Source organism: Salvelinus alpinus, unplaced genomic scaffold, assembly GCF_045679555.1.
Source record: "Salvelinus alpinus unplaced genomic scaffold, SLU_Salpinus.1 scaffold_73, whole genome shotgun sequence".
In the NCBI taxonomy this organism is placed as follows: Eukaryota; Metazoa; Chordata; class Actinopteri; order Salmoniformes; family Salmonidae; genus Salvelinus; species Salvelinus alpinus.
In genome coordinates this window covers 20693-27253 of record NW_027256014.1, presented here as the reverse complement: position 1 = coordinate 27253, position 6561 = coordinate 20693, and the positions used below count along the sequence as shown (strand labels likewise).

The 6561-nt window shown below is 33.8% G+C and overlaps 1 non-coding gene across 1 annotated transcript; it reads left to right on the top strand.

The window, feature by feature from the left end:
* Positions 1–3283: 3283 nt before the first annotated feature.
* Positions 3284–3360, top strand: trnaa-ugc (transfer RNA alanine (anticodon UGC)). The gene has a single exon. It is a non-coding gene; the product is annotated as a tRNA-Ala (tRNA).
* Positions 3361–6561: the final 3201 nt, after the last annotated feature.

The following is a 6561-nucleotide window of genomic DNA, read 5'->3' as shown; positions in this document are numbered from 1 at the left end:
TCTCAGTTTAGTAATACTCTCTCGGGTTAGTAGTACTTTCTCTCAGTTTAGTAATACTCTCTCAGTCTAGTAATACTCTCTCAGTTTAGTAATACTCTCTCAGTTTAGTAATACTCTCTCAGTTTAGTAATATTCTTACAGTTTAGTAATATTCTCTCAGCTCTCTCAGTTTAGTTATACACTCTCAGTTTAGTAATATTCTCTCAGTTTAGTAATACTCTCTCAGTCTAGTAACACTCTCTCAGTTTAGTAATACTCTCTCAGTTGAGTAATACTATCTCAGTCTAGTAACACTCTCTCAGTTTAGTAATACTCTCTCAGTTTAGTAATACTCTCTCGGGTTAGTAATACTCTCTCAGTTTAGTAATACTCTCTCAGTTTAGTAATACTCTCTCGGGTTAGTAATACTCTCTCAGTTTAGTAATACTCTCACAGTTTAGTAATATTCTCTCAGTTTAGTAATACTCTCTCAGGTTAGTAATAATCTCTCAGTTTAGTAATATTCTCACATTTCTCTCAGTCTAGTAACACTCTCTCAGTTTAGTAATACTCTCTCAGTTGAGTAATACTATCTCAGTCTAGTAACACTCTCTCAGTTTAGTAATACTCTCTCAGTTTAGTAATACTCTCTCAGTTTAGTAATACTCTCTCAGTTTAGTAATACTCTCTCAGTTTAGTAATATTCTCTCAGTTTAGTAATATTCTCTCAGTTTAGTAATATTCTCTCAGTTCTCTCAGTTTAGTAATACTCTCTCAGTCTAGTAACACTCTCTCAGTTTAGTAATACTCTCTCAGTTGAGTAATACTATCTCAGTCTAGTAACAGTCTCTCAGTTTAGTAATACTCTCTCAGTTTAGTAATACTCTCTCGGGTTAGTAATACTCTCTCAGTTTAGTAATACTCTCACAGTTTAGTAATATTCTCTCAGTTTAGTAATTCTCTCTCAGGTTAGTAATACTCTCTCGGTTTAGTAATACTCTCTCAGTTTAGTAATATTCTCTCAGTTTAGTAATATTCTCTAATTTCTCTCAGTTTTGTAATACTCTCTCGGTTTAGTAATACTCCCTCAGTTTAGTAATACTCTCTCGGTTTAGTAATACTCCCTCAGTTTAGTAATACTCTGTCAGTTTAGTAATATTCTCTAAGTGTAGTAATACTCTCTCAGTCTAGTAACACTCTCTCAGTTTAGTAATACTCTCTCAGTTGAGTAATACTATCTCAGTCTAGTAAAACTCTCTCAGTTTAGTGATACTCTCTCAGTTTAGTAATACTCTCTCAGTTTAGTAATATTCTCTCAGTTTAGTAATACTCTTTCAGTTTAGTAATATTCTCTCAGCTCTCTCAGTTTAGTAATACTCTCTCAGTTTAGTAATACTCTCTCGGGTTAGTAGTACTTTCTCAGTTTAGTAAAACTCTCTCAGTTTAGTAATACTCTCTCAGTCTTGTAATACTCTCTCAGCTCTCTCAGTTTAGTAATACTCTCTCAGTTTAGTAATACTCTCTCGGGTTAGTAATACTCTCTCAGTTTAGTAATACTCTCACAGTTTAGTAATATTCTCTCAGTTTAGTAATACTCTCTCAGGTTAGTAATAATCTCTCAGTTTAGTAATATTCTCTCATTTCTCTCAGTCTAGTAACACTCTCTCAGTTTAGTAATACTCTCTCAGTTGAGTAATACTATCTCAGTCTAGTAACACTCTCTCAGTTTAGTAATACTCTCTCAGTTTAGTAATACTCTCTCGGGTTAGTAATACTCTCTCAGTTTAGTAATACTCTCTCAGTTTAGTAATACTCTCTCGGGTTAGTAATACTCTCTCAGTTTAGTAATACTCTCACAGTTTAGTAATATTCTCTCAGTTTAGTAATACTCTCCCAGGTTAGTAATAATCTCTCAGTTTAGTAATATTCTCTCATTTCTCTCAGTCTAGTAACACTCTCTCAGTTTAGTAATACTCTCTCAGTTGAGTAATACTATCTCAGTCTAGTAACACTCTCTCAGTTTAGTAATACTCTCTCAGTTTAGTAATACTCTCTCGGGTTAGTAATACTCTCTCAGTTTAGTAATACTCTCACAGTTTAGTAATATTCTCTCAGTTTAGTAATACTCTCTCAGGTTAGTAATACTCTCTCGGTTTAGTAACACTCCCCCAGTTTAGTAATGCTCTCTCAGTTTAGTAATACTCTCACAGTTTAGTAATATTCTCTCAGCTCTCTCAGTTTAGTAATACTCTCTCAGTTTAGTAATATTCTCTCAGTTTAGTAATACTCTCTCGGTTTAGTAATACTCCCTCAGTTTAGTAATACTCTCTCAGTTTAGTAATATTCGCTCAGTTTAGTAATATTCTCTCAGCTCTCTCAGTTTAGTAATACTCTCTCAGTTTAGTAATATTCTCTCAGTTTAGTAATACTCTCTCAGGTTAGTAATACTCTCTCAGTTTAGTAATATTCTCTCAGTTTAGTAATACTCTCTCAGTTTAGTAATATTCTCTCAGCTCTCTCAGTTTAGTAATATTCTCTCAGTTTAGTAATATTCTCTCAGTTTAGTAATATTCTCTCAGTTTGGTAATACTCTCTCAGCTCTCTCAGTTTAGTAATACTCTCTCAGTTTAGTAACACTCTCTCAGTTTAGTAATACTCTCTCAGTCTAGTAACACTCTCTCCGTTGAGTAATATTCTATCAGTTTTGTAATACTCTCTCAGTTGAGTAATACTCTCTCAGTTTAGTAATACTCTCTCAGTTTGGTAATACTCTCTCGGGTTAGTAATACTCTCTGTTTAGTAATACTCTCACAGTTTAGTAATACTCTCTCGGGTTAGTAATACTCTCTCAGTGTAATAATACTCTCACAGTTTAGTAATATTCTCTCTGTTTAGTAATACTCTCAGTCTTGTAATACTCTCCCAGCTCTCTCAGTTTAGTAATACTCTCTCAGTTTAGTAACACTCTCTCAATTTAGTAATACTCTCTCAGTCTAGTAATATTCTCTCAGTCTAGTAACACTCTCTCAGTTTAGTAAAACTGTCTCAGTTTAGTTATATCCTCTCAGTTTAGTAATACTATCTCAGTCTAGCAACACTCTCTCAGTTTAGTAATACTCTCTCAGTTTAGTAATACTCTCTCAGTTGAGTAATAATCTCTCCGTTGAGTAATTTTCTCTCAGTTTAGTAACACTCTCTCAGTTTAGTAATACTCTCTCAGTTTAGTAATATTCTCTCAGTTTAGTAATACTCTCTCCATTTAGTAATATTCTCTCCGTTTAGTAATATACTCTCTCAGTTTTGTGGTCCCGTGTGGCTCAGTTGGTAGAGCATGGCGCTTGCAACGCCAGGGTTGTGGGTTCAATTCCCACGGGGGGACCAGGACGAATATGTCGAACTTTCCAATTTGTAGTCGCTCTGGATAAGAGCGTCTGCTAAATGACTTAAATGTAAAAATGTTAAATGTAGTAACACTCTCTCAGTTTAGTAATACTCTCTCAGTTTAGTAATATTCTCTCAGTTTAGTAATATTCTCTCAGCTCTCTCAGTTTAGTTATACTCTCTCAGTTTAGTAATATTCTCTCAGTTTAGTAATACTCTCTCAGTCTAGTAACACTCTCTCAGTTTAGTAATACTCTCTCAGTTGAGTAATACTATCTCAGTCTAGTAACACTCTCTCAGTTTAGTAATACTCTCTCAGTTTAGTAATACTCTCTCGGGTTAGTAATACTCTCTCAGTTTAGTAATACTCTCACAGTTTAGTAATATTCTCTCAGTTTAGTAATTCTCTCTCAGTTTAGTAATATTCTCTCAGCTCTCTCAGTTTAGTAATACTCTCTCAGTTTAGTAATATTCTCTCAGTTTAGTAATATTCTCTAATTTCTCTCAGTTTTGTAATACTCTCTCGGTTTAGTAATACTCCCTCAGTTTAGTAATACTCTCTCGGTTTAGTAATACTCCCTCAGTTTAGTAATACTCTGTCAGTTTAGTAATATTCTCTAAGTGTAGTAATACTCTCTCAGTCTAGTAACACTCTCTCAGTTTAGTAATACTCTCTCAGTTGAGTAATACTATCTCAGTCTAGTAAAACTCTCTCAGTTTAGTAATACTCTCTCAGTTTAGTAATACTCTCTCAGTTTAGTAATATTCTCTCAGTTTAGTAATACTCTTTCAGTTTAGTAATATTCTCTCAGCTCTCTCAGTTTAGTAATACTCTCTCAGTTTAGTAATACTCTCTCGGGTTAGTAGTACTTTCTCAGTTTAGTAAAACTCTCTCAGTTTAGTAATACTCTCTCAGTCTTGTAATACTCTCTCAGCTCTCTCAGTTTAGTAATACTCTCTCAGTTTAGTAACACTCTCTCAATTTAGTAATACTCTCTCAGTCTAGTAACACTCTCTCAGTTTAGTAACACTCTCTCAGTTTAGTAATACTCTCTCAGTTTAGTAATATTCTCTCAGTTTAGTAATATTCTCTCAGCTCTCTCAGTTTAGTTATACTCTCTCAGTTTAGTAATATTCTCTCAGTTTAGTAATACTCTCTCAGTCTAGTAACACTCTCTCAGTTTAGTAATACTCTCTCAGTTGAGTAATACTATCTCAGTCTAGTAACACTCTCTCAGTTTAGTAATACTCTCTCAGTTTAGTAATACTCTCTCAGTTTAGTAATACTCTCACCGTTTAGTAATATTCTCTCAGTTTAGTAATACTCTCTCAGGTTAGTAATACTCTCTCGGTTTAGTAATACTCCCCCAGTTTAGTAATACTCTCTCAGTTTAGTAATATTCTCTCAGTTTAGTAATATTCTCTCATTTCTCTCAGTTTAGTAATACTCTCTCAGTTTAGTAATATTCTCTCAGTTTAGTAATACTCTCTCGGTTTAGTAATACTCCCTCAGTTTAGTAATACTCTCTCAGTTTAGTAATATTCTCTCAGTTTAGTAATACTCTTTCAGTTTAGTAATATTCTCTCAGCTCTCTCAGTTTAGTAATACTCTCTCAGTTTAGTAATACTCTCTCGGGTTAGTAGTACTTTCTCAGTTTAGTAAAACTCTCTCAGTTTAGTAATACTCTCTCAGTCTTGTAATACTCTCTCAGCTCTCTCAGTTTAGTAATACTCTCTCAGTTTAGTAACACTCTCTCAATTTAGTAATACTCTCTCAGTCTAGTAACACTCTCTCAGTTTAGTAACACTCTCTCAGTTTAGTAATACTCTCTCAGTTTAGTAATATTCTCTCAGTTTAGTAATACTCTCAAAGTTTAGTAATATTCTCTCAGCTCTCTCAGTTTAGTAATATTCTCTCAGTTTAGTAATATTCTCTCAGTTTAGTAATATTCTCTCAGTTTGGTAATACTCTCTCAGCTCTCTCAGTTTAGTAATACTCTCTCAGTTTAGTAATACTCTCTCAGTCTAGTAACACTCTCTCCGTTGAGTAATATTCTATCAGTTTTGTAATACTCTCTCAGTTGAGTAATACTCTCTCAGTTTAGTAATACTCTCTCAGTTTAGTAATACTCTCTCAGTTTAGTAATACTCTCTCATTTTAGTAATACTCTCTCGGGTTAGTAATACTCTCTCAGTTTAGTAATACTCTCACAGTTTAGTAATACTCTCTCGGGTTAGTAATACTCTCTCAGTTTAATAATACTCTCACAGTTTAGTAATATTCTCTCTGTTTAGTAATACTCTCTCAGGTTAGTAATATTCTCTCAGTTTAGTAATACTCTCTCAGTCTAGTAACACTCTCTCAGTTTAGTAAAACTGTCTCAGTTTAGTTATGTCCTCTCAGTTTAGTAATACTATCTCAGTCTAGCAACACTCTCTCAGTTTAGTAATACTCTCTCAGTTTAGTAATACTCTCTCAGTTGAGTAATAATCTCTCCGTTGAGTAATTTTCTCTCAGTTTAGTAACACTCTCTCAGTTTAGTAATATTCTCTCTGTTTAGTAATACTCTCTCAGTTTAGTAATACTCTCTCGGGTTAGTAGTACTTTCTCAGTTTAGTAAAACTCTCTCAGTTTAGTAATACTCTCTCAGTCTTGTAATACTCTCTCAGCTCTCTCAGTTTAGTAATACTCTCTCAGTTTAGTAACACTCTCTCAATTTAGTAATACTCTCTCAGTCTAGTAACACTCTCTCAGTTTAGTAACACTCTCTCAGTTTAGTAATACTCTCTCAGTTTAGTAATATTCTTACAGTTTAGTAATATTCTCTCAGCTCTCTCAGTTTAGTTATACACTCTCAGTTTAGTAATATTCTCTCAGTTTAGTAATACTCTCTCAGTGTAGTAACACTCTCTCAGTTTAGTAATACTCTCTCAGTTGAGTAATACTATCTCAGTATAGTAACACTCTCTCAGTTTAGTAATACTCTCTCAGTTTAGTAATACTCTCTCGGGTTAGTAATACTCTCTCAGTTTAGTAATACTCTCACAGTTTAGTAATATTCTCTCAGTTTAGTAATACTCTCTCAGGTTAGTAATAATCTCTCAGTTTAGTAATATTCTCACATTTCTCTCAGTCTAGTAACACTCTCTCAGTTTAGTAATACTCTCTCAGTTGAGTAATACTATCTCAGCCTAGTAACA